The sequence below is a fragment of the Larimichthys crocea genome, chromosome X (genome assembly GCF_000972845.2).
Source record: "Larimichthys crocea isolate SSNF chromosome X, L_crocea_2.0, whole genome shotgun sequence".
In the NCBI taxonomy this organism is placed as follows: domain Eukaryota; kingdom Metazoa; phylum Chordata; class Actinopteri; family Sciaenidae; genus Larimichthys; species Larimichthys crocea.
In genome coordinates this window covers 2,464,149-2,487,081 of record NC_040020.1, presented here as the reverse complement: position 1 = coordinate 2,487,081, position 22,933 = coordinate 2,464,149, and the positions used below count along the sequence as shown (strand labels likewise).

Sequence of the window (22,933 nt, the reverse complement as noted above, 5' to 3'; positions counted from 1 at the left end):
GTAAACACCAATATAAAATGATTAAACCATCATCATTGAGTATATACATTTAAAATATAATAACGAAATGAATTATCTCTTTGTTTTTATGTGTTTTGGGCAGTAAAAGTTAAGTGGCTTTTAATCTTGCATCAAATAGTGAACTGCACTGCACACTGTATGCAGCCTTGCATGCATGTACAAATCACCAGCAGTAAATATTGTGCTAGTACTAGTAATACAAGACGCAAAACAGTTGCAAGCCTTTAATTAGAGTTATGTAAATCTTTTGATGGGATAGTTAGGTCCTAGAGATGTGGAAGGATGTTTTTTTTGTCATGGGGCCCAAAATTCCCTTTTATCATTCTTTATACATTATGACATTCACATTAGTCAGAGTTATGCTTTTCTAACTATTACTACGACTGGAAACTGCATGCACTCTCCTCAGAATATGCCAAATCTGCACACACACACACACACACACACACACACACACACACACACTGTGTTCACTGGCAGGGCGCGTCCTCACACTGGTGGAGAGAAATGCACGCATGCGTCAACGACGACGGAGACTCTCTCTTCTGATTTGACAAGCCCCCGGAATCTACCACACTATAGCCCACTATGTTGCAAGGCTCTCCGTTACTAGCGCAGCATCATCTGCACCTGCCTACACTGTTGTTGTAAGCCGGAGAGCGCTGGGAGGGGTCATTATTTCGCAAAGGGGGGAGAAAAAAAAAAGGGAGGAAGCTATAGGAAAAGGAAAAGGAGGAGGAGGCAATTTCCTGAGACACCCGACAGAAAGCGTGTAAAGCTCTCCCCTCTCTCTCTCTCAGCTTTCAGCACCACAGGATTGAGGAAAGCTGAGTCGCTTGGGTTTTTCTTTTTAAAAAATTGAACAAGGAGGACGCCGTTTTGATTTTTTTTTAAAGAGGGGGAATACTCCGCGAGACTGTAACACAGTTTGTGGACCTGCACGAGGTGTCATCTCCCAACGGTTAAAGGTGCGTAACCGTTAGTTAGCTCATTCCAACCGTTATAGTATTGCTAACGTTAGCTTTTTTTTTAACAGGCGAGGTCCGCCTTTTTCATTCATCATTGTGCTGCTGCTGCTGGAGAGAGAGAGAGAGAGGGGGGAGGCAAATAAATAAATACTTTCCAGCTCTTCACCACACAGCACGCTTCCAATGGCGTCTCTCTCTCTTTTTTTTTTGCTGAGCTGAAGCTCGTTTTTTAAAAAAATCTGTGTTGCCGACTCCTGCTAACGGTTATTATCATCACAAGCCGCTATCCAGCGAGCTCCAGTGCTGAAAGCTCCGGGCTGACTTTCCCAGGGCAGGCGGAGCCTTATGTCGGGGTTAGCCTGGGAGCTAGGTTAGCAGGTGGAAGTGTGCTAGGCTAACTGACACCGGCCACTTTTTAAAAAATAACGGTTAACCGTCCTGGAGCTCAGGACGGTTAAAGAACCGTTAACGGTCGCTAACGGTTCTTTAACCGTCCTGGAACTCCGTTTGAAAAAAAAAAAGAAGCCCTCTCTCTTCCTCTCTCCGTGTGTAATATTTTTGTGTTTATTTGTACCACATACACTCAGCACGCCGTTGTCTCAATAACAAATCACGCTAATGTCGTGCAAAATTTTTAAATTTAAAAATCTTTTTTATTCGCGCTTGACTCGAGCGTTTTCAAGTAGAGATGTACACACACACACAAACACACACACACAAGCCGTGCCATGCCTCACCCTGCAAGTGCAACATTACTTCACAGTCAAGTCCCTGTTAGCTCTTTTAACACTGATGACAGTTCAAGTAGTGTAAAGCACAATCACTGTTCAAATCAGTGATGTTGCATGTTGCACACTGCAGCCCCAGTTTTAAATTCATAAGTCATAAGTCCATTTATATACATATAGAGCACATTTAAACAGAACAAGACATTGCTCAAAGTGCTGCACAACATCAAAACAGAATAAAATACACATTAGAAGGAAGAAAACAAATTAAATAAATACAAGTTAACAACAAATTAAGGAATTACATAAAAAAAAATGTTTTGATTCATTCAGTACGATTTCTATTGCAAAATATATCAAGAGTTTGTGTGTGTGTTAGGTTTGCAAGGCATGCATCATGCAGACTCGAGCTTCATTCAGCAGTATACAGTAGAGCCAGAAAGCTTCTGTGGCCAAGTGTAGTTTGTCACATTCTTCTTCCTGTAACTGGAGACAAGGAATCCCAGAGAGGCCTCCAAGAGAGGTCACATAGTGGCTGTATTTAGATTGTAAACCTTTTTGATTGGCAAGGAGGTATGCTCAGGCTGACTGTCAGGGCCGTGTGGGTCTACCCCCCCGTCATATGTTTACCGTGTCGTTTTTATGGGACAGCCTCACAAAAGGGTGAGGCTGTGTGAAGTGTCTTTTGAGTTTCAGAGAAGAGTTTATAGATCTGCTATGGGTGAGACATTATTTGCAACATCGCAATGCATCTTCTTTTGTCAGAAACATAGTCTAAACATACATTTTTTAAATCTACAATGATTTAAAAAAGCAGCAATTCATCCTTCCAGCTCATTGTTTGACATTTTTGTATGTAAAAAATGACTTAAGCTGTTCATTTTTAAACTATTAAAGATATCTGTCACTAAATATTGACTGGAGACAGATGACACAGTGGCTGTGATTCGAGGCTGCCAAGCATGGACAGACTCTTCTCTGCCCTTTGGGAGATAACTACATATGTGTATCACCGTCAAACCATCTGCTTAAGACCATCTTTTATGCAAAGGGCTTATTTATTTAACCTTCAGTGTCATTTTGCAGTCGACTACATCCATATTGAGAATGATGCTGTTAGTTACCGCACCAGTTTTTTTAAACTTAGAAAACAGTTTTTGGGAAAGTAAAACAGCTGTTTTGTTCCTAACTGAGCAGAATCAATCTAATGATTGAGTTATTTTCAGCCGGTATGTAGCACATCTTTTACAATCCTCATTGAACACTTCCAAATTCACAAGCTTAGACAGCCACCTGTATGTAATCATCTGCATATTTTGGCTCACTTAACTGTATGTCATTTTCAGTATAAAGCCTGCTTCTGGAGATAAGAGAAAAAGCCATAATTTAGGGGTGAATCAATGGCAGTCGGGAGTGCATTGTGTTCTCGGTCTCCTGGGAGAGGAAGCGATATTGGCTGAACACCATGAACCCCCCTGTCGTTGTACTGAAGCGGAGCTTTAAGGTAGCCATGGTAGCCTCGCTAAGTGGAACAGGATTGCCTTTTCCTCTCAGGCTTTCCTCTCACTCTGAGTTCTTGCACAAATGTTTGATACTGTTTAAGAGATGAGAGATGAGGCAACAGAAACAACACAGAACGATCGATACTCGTAGCGCTCTTGTCTACCACATCAATTTGAACTCTCCTAACCCCAGGGTTTGTGTTACCTTATGCTGTAATGTGGAACTGCACTGAAGTGACAGCAAACACTCTCACTTGGCTAAGTGTCTTAAACATGTTGTGTGTGTGCTTGGGGACGCTCGGTAACTCCTGCTTAGACCTACTCAACAGCATTCGACTTGGGAATATGCTAAATCGGCTTCATGAATCTGTTTTTTTTTCTATGACATTATTCCACATTGGACTGTACAGAAGCAGAACAAGAAAAAAAGAATGAGCGCTTTATTGTTTCAGGGGGGACAATAAAGTGGATGATCCAGCAGTGCTTGAAAGTATAGTGTCAGCAGCAGCTTGGTGCAGCAAGAAAGAACGAGGTTATTCTCTTAAGTTCCTTTTCATGTCTTATTAGTCTGCCTGAGACCACACCCACAGTGCCTGGCGAAAGAGCTGTTGCAGTGAAGGTTTATATTGTTACAGCTTCAGCTTCATTCTCTATAGGACTATCATTAAAGAAAATCAAAACATCAACCCATCCTTCCATTATTCCAAAGTCTGTGCGGTTGAATGACATTTCACAGAGAAACTGCTGCTCACAAAGCATCAGTCATCAGTGAGCGAGGCTCGTGTTTTGTCTGTTTCTCACGAAGCTAAAAGCGTTTTTTAAATAAATGAGGAGTGGTAAAGCCTGCGCACCTCTTGTGTCATCACAACTTTACTTGCGTGGAAATATTTAATCAAAGTTTTCATATCTTATGCAGCTTTAGATCTCATATTCAGGTCGGGGCTGAATTTTTTAACGGGCGCTCCAGACTTGTAGGAATCCGACACTTTTAGCCAACAAAAGCTTGCGCAAGACTTTGAGAACGTGGAGGGCGGATTCAAAATCCATGTTGGCTCGATGATGTGGTGTCCGGTTCTTGAAGACACACCCTCCTCTGCCTGATGTTTTCATGCAGCTGGTTGTCTACATCGTATTCAGTTCACTTCTGGTGAGTTGATGGAACATGATTCAGCCTGTAGCAACATAGCTTGTACGGGTTGATTTGCAGCAAACGTATCAGTGAAAGCGAGTACCTATAAACAAGTTTGATGATGAAATCTGCTGTCTGGCCGTTTTAACTAGTGGTAATGTTTCTTTACAACCAGCCAAATGAAATCAGTCAGCCACTAATGTTTTAATCATTTGCTTTTTAAAGAAAAGAAAAGGGATATTTGTTGTGTACGTAAGTTCACTTTTTATTTGTAGCTTTTTCAACATCGTTTCACAATTATCTATCATAATGCCATGCCATCAGGCTTTGTTTCGATTTTTAGCACAATTCATTGGTAGTGACAGATTTTAAGCTGTCAAATGGGACCAATCATGACTTTTTGTGTCATGATTGGCATTTACAGTAGCCAGTAGCACCACTGCATTGCAAGTAGTGTTATGAACTAGTGTCAGCTTCTATCTTCCAGTGAAACACGGGTCAGAACCTCCAAAACCAGCGGTGTTTAGTCTAGCAGGGAATACAGTAGCCTACTGAGGTGATTTTCTTGCCATGTTTGGCTCCTGACATCCCAGGGATGAGTCAGTTTTCGTGCACGGCTGACTGAGCTAACACCAGTTAGCTGCTGGTCTAGCCTGTAAATCTCTTCAGTAATGTATTGTTAATTGTTGGTCTTAGAGATTGTGCTCAAACCACAGGTTGGCCGGTTTTGGCTGATGAGCCCGATTCTGTTGCCGTCTAATGGCAGATTCACTGAGCAGCAGTTAGCGTTCATCTTCTTTAGCAAACCATTAGTCTAAAGCTATCTGCCCTTTAGGAAACTCTCTCAATCAGGAGCTGGAAGCTGAGCAACTGAGAACATCAGGTCGAAAACCAGCAAATATACTTTCTATAAATTATGATCCAATTTCACCAAAATCTGTGAATGAAGCTATAAAGTTGTGTTTTTGTACGGTAATCAATGACGAAATGCGTTTAGCAGCCCTCAGGATCGCTCTCCTGTGGTGGCATCAGAAGTGAGAAAGCATTTCATTCGATGCAAAATTACTTCACGCCCCCGAGTACAAGATGAGTCATCCGCAACTTTTGTCAGGACATGAAAAACTCCCAAAATACCATGAAAAATACCTGAATACAATGACTTTTGACTCATTGTGGAGCCAGATACCGGTGTACTAGTGTACATATTTGATAAAAAACACCTAAACATTCATTTTGACTTCACTTTCTATTAGTATCAGATTGTACATTCTGTAAATACACAGCTTCCAGCTGACGGCAATTATTGTTGGAAATCTTGGAAAACTAGCAGAGCATGAAAACCAAGCAGCCCTGTTTATAAAATTAAAGTTGTTTTTAACGGCTTGAATTAAGGGGTGAAATTACCTGCGATAAGGTTTTAGCCATATCAGTCGAAACAGTCGTGGAGAGACACACAGAGAGAGAGAGAGGAGAGAGAGTGAAAGGAGTTCATATCTCCTACGAACTGGGAGAGTAAAAATGTGTCAGTTAGCAGACGGCAACCTTTTCTCATTGAAATGTTGTAACTGTAGTGTGATGCCAAGCTGCTGCCAAGAATTTTTCACCACTGTTTTTTAATGATTCTCCCTCAGCCTCCCACAGATGTCACAGCCTCTTGGAAAGTAATTGATTTTGAAGACTGAATTGTTAATAGCATTTTTCTTTTGTTGCTCTGTGGCCCGATCGTTCCGGGGTGTAAGAAGTGACAACAAGGGGCTTTTTTGTTCGCAGGTACAGGCAGAACCACCTCAGTGATTCTTCTGAATTTATCCAGCTGATGTGGATCATTTCATCACCTTCATAGACGGCTACGTCTCACTCCAAGAACTCGTGTTATTCATGCAGTCTAGGATGTCTTGAACTGTGAGCATCAAAGGCAGTCCTTTTTTTTGAAGTCGGAGCTGCGTGTGTTCAAGTCACTTTTAATCTGGTAGTCAGGGTAAGTCATTCACTTGGGAGCAAGTTAGTGGTGCAGCATAGCTTGAAAATATACTCTCACAGTGATGACTATAGGTAATTTATGACTATATATATATGCCCTAGTCTCTTTGAGATGTGCTTGATATTGTATTTTCCACACAGCTTATTTCTCCAGTATATTGGATAGTTTGGATATGTGGTAATTACCCAAGAAACTTAATCTATAAGTAACTGATCCAGCTCCCCGTTGGTTATGGCAATTTACATAAATTAGTTTTCCTTTGTAAAATCAACAATATTCCCCGGGGATGATTGTGATATGAAATACGTTCCATCTTCATCCACACTCACTACAAAATATGATTATTGTTATTATTTTTTTAAATCTGTCGTTACTATGTTAATGAAGTTACAAGGAGATGCTAGTCGTGGATTGAATCTAGCTCATGAAGTAGTTCCTGTCGGCCTCAGCAGTGACGAGAGAGCTCGCACGTCCATACAAACAGGCATCTGGTGACTTTTGTAGATGTAGCATGTAGGCATCAATGAATGGGCACCGACAATGCGGCTTGCTGAGCTGTGCATAATTTGTGTGCAAACATGGGCTGTGGTTCTCACTCGCACAATCAATCGTGTTTCTCCAGCTATGAGAGGTCACGTTAACACATTTTTATGGCCACTAGAAAGTTCTCTCCGTCCTCCCTCGCGTCCCCATGTTGTTTTGATCCTATCAAAAACAAATCTGCGCAGTGAGCCTTGCTCTGGGCCACTCAAGCCTCTCATCATCTCAGTTACTCAGGCCTCACTTGTCTCACTCTCTATCCACCCCCACCATTGGTTACATCTGGGACCAGTATGGGCCCAGCTCCTCCCCCACACAGTGTGTGTTCTCTGTCTTGGTGCATTAACTTTTCTATTGTTAGGTGAGTGCTTTTCTTCACCCCTCTTACTGAAAATCTATATGCTGACCAGCAGGAGAGTCTAGGATTTGACTTCCAGGGGGCTTAGCCAAAAGCTTGAAGTGGGTGGCTGGGGACATATCCTTTAAGGGCATTTTTTTAAAAAAAGTTTAAAACGTTTTGAAATGAACCTCTTAAGTCAGGATAAGATAGATCTTTTCCATAAATAAATCAAAAACTGGGGTGTTAAAGGCTTAAAATGTCCCAGCTGCTTAGTGATTTTCACAGGAATTCCTGACAGTGCAACAAACGCATACATTTCTTTTTAATCTCCCCCTCACTTTCTCAGAAATTATCATCATACTTGTGTAGTCTGCTTTCTGTCTACATCTCCCACAGTCAGTCAAAGTTATCCTTTTTTTAAGCCACTTTTTTGTCCCTTTGCTGTGTTAGCTTTCTGAACAACACATTCAAGTCCACCCATAGTACGAATAGAGCTTGCCAATTAGGATTTCTGTTTTACTCAAAGACAATGAAATGATGTTGGTGATTGACATCAGACAATATGCTACAAAGATTTTATTTTGACTTTTATTTTAACTAGTTAGTAGTCACTGGTGTATTTGCACCTTCAGCTGATGTAGAAGCCACTGTTGTAGTCAACCACCTAAACTGAGACCAAGGCATGAACAAGAACAGATTGTATCAAGACCAAGACTTTGAGGGGTTGAGACCAAGTTAAGACCAAGACCATACAGTATATAGCCATTAGTATTTTGTGTGGGAGCATTGACAGACTGATGTGTGTTTTCTTTTGGATGCTGTTGGACATTTGTTGGACATTTACTTATAGTCAGCCATAGTTTCTTTGAATGCATGTGAAGGGATGCAGAGAGTGAAAAATAGTTGTTGGATGTTTTCACTTCAATTACAATTTATTATTATCCCCACAGGTCTTGACCGGTCCTGAGTCCTCTTTGTCTGAGACTGAGAAAACATAGAGTAAAAGCACGATCAATTCTGAAACAACACCTTCAAAAAGTCTTGAGACTGGTCCCGAGACCAAGACCAATCTCGAGGGTTATGTAACTGCTGCTAGGCGGAGGCAGCTTAAAGAAATATATTCATATGAAGAGTGAGGAGTCTTGATCTCATTAAGTTTTTGTGGCCATTGTCGGTGTTGACTGTTTTGTGTGTCTCATGGCGTAACTCCATGTTGACCTGATGCTGAACAAGCTTGCTTAACTTGCACAAGATGTTGGACTGTGCATTAGCAGAGATTAGAATAAATGGAATGCAGTCATTTGCTTGTACCTTTTTCTAATTGCTTCCTCACATCTGGAGTTGCAGCTGCACAAATATATCTTACTGAAAAGTCATTTCTTAAAAAATTCATTGCTGGACTAAATTCAGGATGACACTCTGAATTGAAGTAAATTAGACAGTTCACTTTTTCAGTGATTTGAAACTCACGCCCCAAAAGGCACACAACATAATTTTGTAATAATAACATAACTTATGTCTGTGGCTGAAAAATATGTTTGGGTTTGAATTACAGTATGAAATACAAGACAGCAGATGGGTGTGTTAAATTTCTGCGATATAATGAATTCAAGATGAAATATAAACACAAGTAGTAATAAAAAGGTTTAATTCAAGTCAAAATTTTCATATATTTCAAAATCACAAAGTATATATACAGTCCTGTTCATGGGAACAATCACATTTATAATACTCAGAAATATAACAGGTACATTTAAAGTCTTTGCCATTTAGAAATAATAAAAGGTTTGGTTGCTAAGTAGATACTTTTAGGCATGCGAGTGACTATGTACAGTGTTCATTCTTTATAAATGTAACCACTCTTACACACAAACCCCAAGTCTGTTGTCAGATTATAAATCTGTACTCAGCATGCGTTTGACCTGTTTATACTAGATCACTGCCATGGCTTAATCCCATGACATTATTTTGGTTAACCCGTCCCATGACAGTACCCAGTAATAAAAGCCTGTCTTTGGAATGTAGTTCCTTGCACAGTCCATGTTTTACTTATAAACTACAGAACATGCAGCAACATCATTGACCCTCAGTGTCTTAAAGGTGCTTGCTGCAGTCGATTAAGATCAATGGTGTGACGTCATAGCTTCGTTTTTCGGCCGCTGTTAATGAAACAACCTGCGCTCTGCAATCATATCCAATTATCTGTAAGATGAATAGAGCAGATTTTATGCTTAGCAGGGTTATAAGTCACTACACATATCTACTCTAGTGTGAGAGCAATCCCGTATTACTCTAGTGTAACAAATGATGATCAGTGGAAACCTGTGTTCTCCCTTTCAAGTCACAGCTGAGCATTGTCCGACGCGTTGACAGCAGGGCCGCAAAGCTGGGTCAGATGGCACTCATTGTCCCATTCAGAATGATGGCAAATGATCATCCTCTCACAACTGCTTTGTGGAATGACTCTCAGAAATCTCTTTTAAAAAGCGCAAAGTAAAAAGGTTGCAGCTGCAGGAGGTAACAATGAAATGACATTAAATTCATGTTGAGTCAATAGTGTTTAACAGACTGGTGTTAAAGTGTTGTTTGAAAAGAAGGATGGCAGGACAATACATAATTGACGAGTAAAACTCAACAGTAAGGAATGGACAACATTGTTGCGTGACATATACTGTTCAGACAACAATGTATATTTCACATAATTAAAGAGTTTTCTTGTAAACAGACAAAATCTATGTTTAGATGTTGTGTTTCTCACCAGAATCACCCCCAAGCTTCCTCCTCACAACTGAAATATTTTGAACCGGTCTTTGTTTACATTTATATACCTGCTAGCGGTCTTCTTTTTTTTTCTGGCACACTCTTATTTTTGTTAGCATTTTTCCTCACCATAAATTGTAGATCAGAATCCACAAAAAAAACATTAAAAGATTTCTCCACGGTGCTAGTAGTTGAGAACTGCACAGAATACCTTCAACGCCACGCTCCTTCTCTGCAAAATAAATAAGTGGGAGAGCATTTGATAAGATTCCTGCAAGGCTGTGAATCTTGTCATGGCGAAGTAATTAACGCAATTGTTTTAGACCCCTAGATCAGTTTGGCACAAAAATGTGATTACGGTGGAAAGCAGTTAACTCGTCTGCTTTGGACGTTTTATGTCAAGGCAGATGCATTGCTGTATCGTTGCGGTAAAAGAGGGATTTGCCTCTAATAGCTCTCCGAAGGGGAGTTTAAATGATATTCGCAGTGGATAGCCATGCATTCAGGTTCATCATGGGAATTAGTTGGGAGGTCGCCAAGTGTTCACCATATGCTTTAAAGGCAACATCCAACCTGTACACTCCACCAGGTAGACACTCATCTTCTGCTTTTAGGGGTCTCACTTTTGGCATTCAGACTTGTGTCGTGTGTCTAAACCTCTATAGATGTGAAATGTTGAACTCATAGTCAATCCCATTCAGTTTTATTTTCCGAATATTCATCCAAGAAGATTAATATTTTTGGATAACTTTTCTACTTCTCATTCAGGCTGCAGCATGTCTAAATGTCTTTGGCATTAAATAATTAGTCTGTAGTCCAACAAGTGTTGTGGGTGAGACAAAAAAAGATGGCAAATAAATTCTTAACCTTTGCACTCTGATGGGCCGTATCTATAGGATGGAGGAGGATAGGACCAGGTTTTTAGAAGACCAAATACAACACATGATCTCACAGACACTGTCTTGCAGGAACAGCAGTTTATTTCAAACTTGTTCGAGGTGTCCCGACAGGATTTTTAACAGACGCATTCCAGCCAGTCCGAGGCCAGTCAGAAGACGTGGTTTAAGAGCATTTATCCAACTTTGCGGTGTGCGCATTGTGTTTTTAAAGACTCCCTAAGAGAACACGACTGCTTTGAGAATTTCACAGGTTGCGCTCTACTTTGATCAGCCTATTTTGGCCGCCCTGAGAACATAGCTCTGGAGAGTAGCGATATGACAGGTTGAGCCTTGACTTCTGCTTTTAAAGAGAGATCCTCCCCACCACCACCACCACCACCACTGCTCCACGCAAGTGTGTGTGTGCGTATGCGCTTAACTCTCCCCTGAATCTAGGTCAGTGCAGCGTTGGCATATTAACTTTCCATAATGACAAATGACAGGAATTGTAGTCACAAACTTAGTGTTGTGTGGTAAAATGGGCTCTGATGCCTATTTTATGCAGTGCAAGCAGAGTTTAAACTTTTGAATAGTTTTATCTGTGCGAATATGCATGTATTTGCAAAAACTCCAGGGCTAAGAATATCTAGTTCTGGCTCTCGCAGTATACGGATTTTAAAAAAACAAAAAAAACATTGTTCCCTGATATTGTTGTAAAGCAAAGAATCAGCTCAACAAACATTTGAGTCTCTCATCTCTTTTTTTAGTCACAAAATTCTGCCCATGTTTGCATATGAAGAGGTCTAGCCTTACATTCAAATCTTTGCTTTTGAATATGAAGTATTAACAGGCTCTCACCGTCAATGACTGCCTGTTTGTGCTCATGCCTGACACTTTGTCCATGTTTTTGTGCAGCTGAAGCTGCTTTCCGTAGCAACACAATGCTTCACAGCCCTGCAGTGAACCTTAAAACTACTGTCTTATTTGTATGATCTACAATGCTATTACAGAAAATGTTATGTTCTAACCTAATACTTTCTTCTCTCATGCATGCGTTGCTGCTACATAAACATTTAGATACTAGATCCTGCTTGCTTTAGCACTTGGGTTGACCTTATTTTTCCTGCTCCCTCATCATTCCTGCTTATCGTGCATTAACCTCATTTGTTAATACGTTCATGGTGGCGAAGTTAATCCACGTCAACGTGGAGCCACAGAGGGAGGAGTCTTGATTTTTGATTCTTCCTTTTTAAGGCTACCGGATGAGATTTAAATTAGGAGATAAGGTCCCCAAAGGAGCTAATTGAAATCATACTATACACTTAGTGAGCTTTGAATATGCCGATAATCTGCAGTGCTTGAGATGTAAGCGTTAATGAGTCATGAGTGCACGAGTGACTCAACGTGAATGACTTTATTTGCTTTGTTTCCTTGTTCATTCACTGTACATAGTGAGAGACCGCTACATATATTACTTGTACAATTGTCTGTGTTTAATGGAAGACACTCGGGCTGCTATGATTCAAAATGCATGTGTTGGCCAGTGATGTCAGTCCATTGGGAGAGCGCTCCACCCTTTTACTTATTCTTTTTTATTCTTCCTGTGTGGTGTCACGCAACCGCAGACAGTCATACGAGGTCGTAAAGTTGTCGTCAGTCCACTCGCCTCAGGTGCTTCAGCTGTCATTTCGGGTGTCAGGCCAGCGGATGACGCTCAGATTTGTTGTCCTTGAAGAGTAAGGCAGCTGCTGTTTACAAAGCTGGCAAGCAGCCTTATCTTTGTTGGGAATTTTGCATCTACAGTGTCGGACGAAAAAAAACAACACTTCCACACACTGCTTTGCTTCCCAGTGTCCTCCTCCATTCAGAGGGCATGCAAGAAATCCCTCTGCTGGATGACTCATTTAATTCAAACTTTCTATTAAATATTACATTGTAAAATATTTGTTTTGAATATTTTCAGCCCACATTTGAACAAAAGTTGAATTTGAATACAAAGTGACAGCCCTAGAGCCTATTATTATGAATTATATCCAAAACATTAGGGCTTTCTGTGAAGTCGAATAGCACAAACATTGACTCACGCGGCCGTGCCGAATGGCTTTGACATGACTTATGTTGTTGCAATGCCAATACTGCATGATGTAATGAAATTTCACTCAGGGTTGGTACAGTATGTGTGCGTCACCTGCTGTGAGATTGGCTGAATTCACACACAAGCATCAAAGAGTTATGGCAGCCTGGCGTGTGTAATGTGTCATGCCTATAAAAATCGGACAAACGACTGGCTCAAAACAAATGACGACATCTAGATATGATCCAATATTGATGATCGGATGAGTTCTTGAAGAGTGGCGGTGAAAAAAGGTGCCAACAACTCCAACTGGCAGGAAATATGTTGGTGAAATTGGCATTGCCTATAATGATCTTGCTAATCCAGGGGTGACAGGTAAGGTGACAGCAATCTGTCAGGGTTAAAAACACACAAACGGCAACGTGCACGCACAATTTAGAGTAGAGCTGTGCGTCTTCTTACTGTTGGAGGAAACCAGAGTTCACGGTTGTGTGCATTTAACTTTTTTCTGCAACAGCATGCAAGTTTGTGTCTGTCAGGTTAGAACTGGAAACTCAGCTGACCACTGAAGCCGTGTGGATGTGACTGTGAACATGGCGAAGTAGCAGATGGACCAGTGGCAGAGGGCAGGCTCCATAATGCTTCTCCATCCATCGGAGCAGCGTTGCAAACAGACGCTCTGTTTGGAGTTAGTAGATGGAGGAGAGACCGCTTGCAGCTTTTCCAGATTTTGATGTGATGACATTTAGAATGAGTCAAAATGTGTGTGCGTAGACCGACGAACTACATTGACTTACTGTAGCACATTAGTGTCGGTGCGCTCAAGCAGACAAAACATATAATAATACATTATTTAGATGCATATTCCTGTTAATACAAAACGCAATTTAATGCACAGTAGTGTGAAATGTATCAGTTTATCGATGCGGTGAGCAACATTCTCTTTGTTTACTTATTGCAAGATATGTTCAAGGGAAGTAGTATGACTAATGACATTTTTCAAGGCCTCAATAATCACGTTTAATCTAATATTTATCCCGTGCAGTATATTGTGGTGTAGTGCAGCAGCAACACCGAAACCACAGGCACCACATGAGGCAGCAGCGGGGGGTTTTTCTGTTTGTGTTAGGAGGGCCAACAGTGTTGAATGCTTCTATTGCCATCTGTTTTCTTTAGTATTGCCAATAGAGAGTTGGATGGATGGAGTGGCTCTGTATGACAGGTGCTCAATCAATACAGACACGCAAACAAAGCTCTGACTCAGCAGAATATCTGTCTTAACTGTCACCGCCGCTACTTGTTTTGTTGAGATGCACTCATCATCCTGCCACAGCTCCTTGCAGTCAGGCGTCTTGAACACCAAAAGCGGCATATGTGAACGACAGAGGGCCTTGGGATTATTTTTTATTTATTCCATTAAGACTACCGTACATCATTCACATTCTTTTTTTTTTGTCCACACAAACTCTGGCATGAGAAAATAATAGGACTATTTGGACTTGGAGGCATGAGGAAAGATAGCTTCCAAACTGGAAAATGAAAGCTGCACATAATAGACGGCACAACTGAAATGCATTCGCAAAATTGTTTCTATCTCTGTCTAATGTGGGGAATGTGTTTAGACTTCATAGATGTTTTTTTTTTTCAACATTCATGACCGGCAGACTGGATTTCATCTTCTGGATCACTGGTTCTTGATCCCTGTGGTCTTAAAAAAGCCCTTCTGCTTCTTTGCCCCCTGGGAGATTTTTGAATTTTCACTCAGCAGTGAGTTCACACGAGGGTGCAACTCATGCTAAAAAGCTAACCCTGGTACTGTTCGACTCAGAAGGTACTTCTGTCTTAACTACGGTGTGAAAGCACTTATTTCCAGGAATCCGTCTGCGCTTGATTATCCAGGTCACTCCTGGTTTGCTTTTTTTGCAAGATGTCCCTCGGGCATGTCAGGTGTATCATTTGAAAATATCACTACGGTGTTAATGAATCTTTACCTGACAGGGTTTCATCCGCGAGTTGCCCGAAAGGTCGCCGGTGTTCACTGTAGTCTGAGAGGACATTTTAATGAACTGTCAGAGGCCTCGTCTGCATCTGTCTGCGCCAATTGTTATTAGTGCCGTTGAATTTGGCTCAGTCACTTTCCAAATGAGATTGTCAGTTCTAGATGTTAGTCAAACGTTGAAATTTTGAATTTGTGGAAGTTATTGAATACGGCGATCTTCTTTAACCACATCCCAGGATGCAGACTTTGTAATGTTAGCTTTCACGTGGAGCTGCAACGGTTATTCAGTTAACATCAGTCGACAGGAAATAATAACAATGACGTAGGAATTTACTAATTTTTTAAGAAAGAATACCTAAATTGTCTGGTATAAGGTCGGTCCGTATATCATTCGTTCATTGCATTATTTCATTAAGTCTAGAAAACAGAAAAAAACTGAGTAAATTCAGATTATATCTCCTTATAACTACTCATAAAAGTACATATTGGCCAACTCTGCATTCCATTGCCTCACAGCATAACTCCATAAACACACTGATGAGGACAACACGATATTTAATCTGTGAGATTTGACTCAGCTAACCCCGCAAATCTATTTGTAGGATTTAAAGTCCTGCAGATGCTGCAGTGCAGACTGCTTTTGTTTTGTTTTTTCTTTTCGTTTTGAATTAAATGAACAGGTAAGCCACTGACCTTGAGTTCTTAAATGTATCTTATTTCTTTTTTTCCATGATTACAAACTGAAAACGATGATTTGTTATCATCCAACACTTTGGAGACAAATAAAAAATAATCAACAATTGAAGCAGTGATGAAAACAATTGTTAGTTCCAGCTCTACATTCGCATTAATTCATGTGAACTGAAGTGCTGCAAACAACTGACCTTCTTAGATCGGTGAAGTAAATCACAGAGAGCGATCAGCTCAAGTTTAAAATGAATTCAGACACTAAATGCATCTTTACCCGAAAACAACATCAGAACCAACAAACAATTTGGAGGCTCAAGCACAAAGTGCATTACACATCGTTTTTATGTTATACTTATGAACATGGGAAGTTACATTGACTTACATTGTTTGTAACTAACTGTCCCTTTGTTTACTACACTTTCACAGTTGTTACTAATTAATTACTAATTACTACACTACTACTATTAATCAATTTTTGTGTATATTCCTCCCTGGTGACTTGAATCTGAAGTTTTCTAAACCCTGACTGTGATAGAACCAGAGGTTTAACAACAGGAGGCCTTAGGCAAGAATTCAACTAATAAAAATAAGATCTATAGAGTCCCTGCCCTCACAAATGTGCACACACACACACACACAAACACACACTGCTTGGTTAACACCTGGTCGACCAAGGTAATTACTTTAGATCTGTTAGTAGCTGTCTCTCTGCCATGTCATCAGCATTATTTCAGAAAGGAGCTGACACCAGCAGAACCTCAGGTAATAATATTGTTTAATGGGCAATAAAGAAACAAACAGTATCAAGAAGACCCTACATTAGGTGACAAATGACTTACAGGAAATGGCAGCACGTGGCGGAGCTCGCTACAGATGCCATTGTTACCACTCCTCCATTGTTGCCACCCCTGAATCCCGATAACGAAACACATGTCATTCAGTCAGCGGCGACAGGATGTCAAGTGTCGGGGCACTCTCAGTCTCAACCCCTCCCATCGTCTCATTTCTCACTCACTTTCTGTTGCCAGCATTCACAGTCGAAATCCTGTAATTGATATTTAGCTGGGATTAGATGAAGAGAGAGAGTTTTGAGGGAATCACCGAAAGCAATCACAGAACTGCGTTAATATCTGTGTTTAATTCTGTGGTTAAAAATGTGTCGATTGACTACTAATCTCTGGCACTGGCTCTTGCTCGCATACTATCACAGTTGTGCAAAATTCAACACCATTACTAGGTTAGAGGGGCAGAACAGCAAGGCAGCTTTGAAGCTGCTAATTCAGGAAAATACCAGAGCGCTATTACACAGACCTAATTGTGTGCTTCTCTAATGCTACATACGTGGTTTGTCAGCACTTGGTTTCACTGCACTTCTAAAACACATTGTCAGTTTCTGTTTGTGTTTGTAATACGCCCATCATTAGACAAATTAAAGGTAAACATGCTGGACTAGGCAGTTTGCTGTAGAGCTAACTAACAGACTCATATTCATTATACAGCCAACAACCACAGTGTGTTGTGGTGGGGGAGTCAACCCACTTGAAAAACGGAGGTATATGGACACTCCACATGAGCCTGCAGTGCTAACCGCTGAGCATCTGGACTGCCCATCTGTGTCTTATCCCATTAAAAAGTGTTTCCAACCAAGAATTCACATGAGCAGCGATATTATGGCCCCAATCAGGATGTTTTTATTTTTTGTTGCTCCTGACTTGTGGGTACTCTCTTTACTGCATGGGGTTTTAATATCACGCTAGACTCTCTGAACGTTTTATACAGTTCATTTTAAAGATTTTTGTATTGGTATTCAAGTCGTGTCCCTGATTTTTGCACATTTTGCTCAAATACATGACGTAACAGTTTTTGCAGAAGTAATGCAGCAGTACATAACATTAATCATTTGTTATCTTACACAATAATACATAGATTTTGTGAGTTGCAAGTTACTTTCTCAATGTTTAAAACTATGCTGATTCCATTGTATTTTCCATGATTAATTCCTTTACCAGTAAATCGAGGGAAATGGAAACTGTACCAACACTCGACACTTAGGCCTTTAATTTCTCGAGTAGGCAGTAATGATTAATGAACCAAGACAACAGAAAAATTCCTTATGCCAATGCACAAAACAAGAAACCTAATTAACAATGAAGCTACGATTTGGCGAGCGTTTCTTGCCAAACTCAGCAGGCGCGGTATCTGCAGACTTGGTGATGAATTGAACCAGGGAGAACGCTGCCTTCCAGCACTGAAAAGGAATGCTGAACAACAGCACTTGGTTGAAGCCAGCAGCATCTCCACCTGTGAGATGTTGATTTAAAGTTCTAGCTTGGTAACTTTTGAGTCCGCGGTGGTTTTTGCATTACACTTTCGTTCGGAGGTGTTTGATTTACTCAAGCAGGTCAATAGTAGAAACGCCTCTCAATACAATGCCATGACGTAGTTTGACACAGAAACTCATAAAGTATGAAATGAGCCTACGCTGCATTAAGGCTGCATTCATTATGAACACTAATAGTGTGTAGTACAGAAGCTGTGGAGGCGACCAGCCTGAAAGAGTTGTTATTGGTCTGGAAGGCTTAATTTACTGGAATCAGTGTGCACCACTGCGGGCCTGCTAACTCAAAGACGCTCGGCATCTTGTGGTCAGAATCACAATCCGAAAAACCCAAACAGACTTTTACTCTCCTGCAGACACTAATTAACTCATGGAATAGCACTCACAGTAGTTAAATCCATACTATTAATATTAATAGCGTAATGAAATTTAAAACTAATGGAAGTTTGTAATACTCCACAATGCAACACACACAACTTCTCTCTTTCTTCACTTTGTTTCAAAAACTGCTTGAATCTTTGTCGACATATCAATCAGCTTCTAGCCAAGAGGAAGAGAATGTTTATGCAAATGCATGCCACACTTTCTTTTCTAGAATAAATCCTAGAAACTCTAGCAGCTGGGCTCATTTTCCTCCCCGTGTTATTGTGTTATTCGAAACCTTCTGAAACATCGCCATCCTTCCTCAAAAGTCAGTCCCGGGGCAGGAGGAAACGGTCGTTAGATTTATTCAGGGAATAAAGACGTGAACATGGCCGTAAACAGTGCTTGCCTCAGCTGTACGCTGCAAAAAGCGGGTAAACATTTGTAGGTACACAGTGCAGCATACGTGCAAAACTCCTTTACAACACACACACACATAAATACGCATGAATAGAAATGCTAATGACTAATATTGTGATTTTTCTAGTTAAAATGCAAAAACAATAAACTGTGCCGTCTGAACTCGCCTGCTGTATTTACATTTTACACTTCTCCGCGCCGTGAATAAATAATCATCCATTCTCCCCCTCTCTCTTTTTTTGCTTCACTCATGTGTCACAGACATACACGCAGCAGATGGCGAGACATTTCACAAATTACAACAACTGAAATCTGACTCATGCTCTTCGCCAATAACATGTTGGATGAACAAAAACAGATCTGACAGAGATTTTACTCTTCCTCACTCTGCGGTGCGGGAATACCTTTGGGATTTTTAGAGGGGGTCACAGGTCACGGGTGGGGGGATGGTGACAGACTGCCGCTCAGCAGCAGAGACAGCAATGAAAACCTGGTAGTCAGAGCTAACTAGCCATGAGATGCTACTGTCAGACACTGTTCCTCCACGGGGAAGTGAGTTGACTCTGGAGGTGACAGTCACTGGAAGCACATTTGTGACAGATAAGAGAGCCACTGTGTGGGCACCTGTGTTGGAGCAGAGCTACCGGTTCTCAGCTGTGTGTTTCTGTAGGGGAGAGTTATTATATGGCCATAGCCATGATGTTGATGTTGGTTAACTTTATTGTTCTTTGGCCAGATGTCCTATAATACATGCACAACATTGTTGACCCTGACTCTAACCCTGCCTGATCTTGTCAGTCTTGCTAAGTGTGTAATTCTACTTTAAATCTGTAAACTATAACCCCTGGACTCCGCGGGGCACGGCAACATTATTATTATTATTATGAATCCATTCTCCACACCAGCCCAGGTAGGCTATGAAGTAAAATATTTTCTCTCTTGTCTGTTTTTATGATCCTAAGTCTGCACACTTTCTTTTCTGTGTGACCTCCGGCTAGTATCACAAATACAACAGTCACGTAGTCTCCACGAAGCGGAGAGCTGCATCTGGGATGCTTCTGAAACCAGGATGACCACGGTCAGCTCTGCCGACCACGGTGCAGCCGGAACACACCGCAACAATGTCTGGTGGGATTGAGCCTTAAGAAAAAAATCACAGGCTCATATTTATGTCCACAACATAGTGTCTCAACTTGTGATACATTTGTGTTTGTTAAATATTAACTGTGACTCTTTACTTGATCTTAGCCAGACCAAGTTGGAGACACTGCGACAGTGATAGATGGAAGAGAGACTTTTTAAATAGATCTCTGAAATGTTTCCCCAGACATCATCCTGTATGATCACATTTGTTGTTAAACAGGGCAGCTGAATGTGCTGAATAACGACATTATAGATGGCAGCCTCTTTGACAGATGACCGTCTCTCAGCTGTTTCTGTTCTAGCTTTTGTGAGACACTTTCGGGAATTTTGTTTTGCCTCCCTGCATCTCCTCCGCATCATCTCAAAATATGCTTTCACCGGCTTTGAAGATTTTGTTTTATTCATAATGTAGCTACGTTTACAAATGCAATGCACACGACAACAGAGATATGAAGGGGTATACAAAAGCGCTCACTGACAGGGTCGTGACATTTACAGAGATCTCCCAACAACAATAAACTGCACGACATGAGTCACCCGAGCACTGGCTGCCGCCTGGCAGTGATTTAATGGTGTTGTGTGATTTGCATGCTTTGCTTTCAGTCTGCTATCTTTCAGTTGAGCCTCTATTGTGATGATGACAGCATTTATATTTGAACGAGTCACATCTCTATTCCCTCTCTGTACGGGTTACATTCAGACTCTAGACAGCTATTATCATCACAATCAGCAGCATGCATTTTATCTTAGCTGCAACTAATGATTATTTTCATTATTGATTATTCTGGATTGTTTAATGATTTTAATTTCCAGAAATGAAGACAACTAAAATGTATCGTTTAAGTATAGTTATAACCGACACACACTACTATGATTTTCTACTTATGCATTAAGGTTGCATCCATTATAAACACTGATAGGGAGTAGTTAGCTCACTAATACGCAGACGCCATGAAAGCAACCAGCCTGAAAGTGCTGTTGTTGGACTGGGAGTCTTAATTTACCAGAATCAGCGTGCACCACTGCAGGCCTGATCACACTCCCTCAACTCAAGTCTCCAAAGAGAACCAACCTAAAAACCTAAACGGGGATTTTACTCTCCTGCAGACACTAATTAAGTCATGAAATGGCACTTACAGCAGTCGAACACATGCTTTGTTGATCGTAATAAAATAATGTACCCTATTAATTTTAACAAAGTGGTGAAAGAAAAAGCTGCTGTGAACGGTAAAAAAAATGATGGATGTTTGTAATACTCCACAGTGCGACACGTTTTCAGTCAGTGTCTAGCAGGGAAGAAGTAAATATTTTTGCAAATAAATCCTAAAACTCGAGTATGATGAGTTCTTTTAATGCTCGAAAAACATGGCACGGTGACATGATCTGGATTTCAGCCACAGTGCCACAGACATTTCCAGTTTAGTTATAACTGACACACCTACTATGACTTAGCACTTTTCCCCAATATCTGGACAAACTGCTTTCCATTATTATTTTGGTTACATAATGTATCAAGAATAGTTTCAACCCCCCCTCCCTACTGTTTGAGAAGTTATGCTGTCATACACCAGTGAACTCTGTTTATTGCATTACAATGGCACTCTGATATTTTTCACAGCGCTGCTGTTTTCTCAGCAGGCGCATGTTCCTCGGGCCAAAGCGTTTGCATCACTCATGCTTATTTTCACCACGCTTGTCACCGAGCTCTGCCGGGGAAACCTTCAGTATCAAAAAGGAAAGCTGCCGAACTCAAATTCAAAAAGAGAGGCTGCCACATTGTTTCTTTCTAACTTATTCTCAATCATTATCTAACTAGCTGCCTGGAATTCCAAAACAGTTTTTTGTGTTTCATCAGCTAATCTGAATAAAGATAAATGGCTGCAACAAATTGAATCCATTGGTGGCAGTAGTTCGTATCATCCTGAAGTCAACTGAAGTTGACTATACTTTTGCGTACATTGAGATTCTGAATGTAAATGGTGAATACACGCTTGTTAATTCATCATTTGCAGTGTGTAAAGAATCTTTATTTCCATTGTGCAAGTGTACAGGTTTTGGTAGAAGCAAATGAAGCCTGTAACCCTGAATCAAACACAATCCCACCCCTCAAACCAACACAGTATGTGTAATTTATAAAATGTCAGAACAGAGAAATTACATGCATCATTCCCCCAGGATCTGTCATGATGGATTGATGAGTTGACAGACACACAAAGCTTGATTCATTGTTGCTGTCCAGATTTCCTCGTGGGGGGAAAAAAATGTAATGACACCAGCATAAGTAAAGGCCTGAAAGTTTTTTGAATCTAAAGGTCCATGGTCTTTTGAGAGTCGTGTAATGTTCGGGTTGTGGTTTCATCAATAGTGCCAGGTTGCCAGATTTCCTACTGTTCATCCATCTTAACCCACTGTGTGTAGTATTAGGGGCCTCTGGCCCAGATCTGTCATTCTTATTCACATTCTTTATTCCCTTCTGCCTCATCGACATTGGCAGTAGACTGGGCTGGTCCCAGCTGGCCCATAGTGAAATTGCTTACTGTAGAAACACATCTCCACAGTCAAACAGACTGCTACTACCCCCATGCCAGCTGTTCAGTCCTCATATTCGCCTAATGTAACCTCAGCGAGCTTACAGGTTTTAAAAAACTGCAATGAACTGATAGACTCATATTGCAGAGCTCATCTCCATCTCAGGATCTCCTCACTTATGTGACTTTCAGCTGTTTTCTACAATATGGACACGTGGCTTTTAACGAGGCAGTCGGATTAGCTCAAGGAGTTGAACTTCAGGTTAATTTTATCTGCAACTCAGACTCTCTCGAAAGAACCGTAAAGAAGTCTGTGCCGAACCTCCACTGAATGACAACTAGCTATGCAAATGAGGAAGAACATTACAATTCTCTCCGAATTTACTGTAGCCTTACTCAATGAGTGCCAGCTGTGGAGAGATATATTGTAATGGTGAAGTTAATTAAGGAAGTTAATGGCATAAATGTAAGGTTAGAGGGGTCGCCAGCCATTCATTTATGGTTTGATAGAAATGTTGACGGCCCTGTGTT

At 40.8% G+C, this 22,933-nt stretch overlaps 1 protein-coding gene across 2 annotated transcripts in view; it reads left to right on the top strand.

The window, feature by feature from the left end:
* Positions 1-522: 522 nt before the first annotated feature.
* The window catches only part of ctnna2 (catenin (cadherin-associated protein), alpha 2), a 290,592-nt gene continuing 268,181 nt past the window's right edge, over positions 523-22,933 (top strand). The window contains exons 1-2 of one of the 2 annotated variants that reach the window (XM_027283800.1): positions 523-989; positions 6,119-6,326. The gene's annotated coding sequence lies outside the window, so the exon portion shown is untranslated. The remainder of the gene's footprint in view (positions 990-6,118; positions 6,327-22,933) is intronic. The other variant, XM_027283799.1, reaches the window with a different exon arrangement.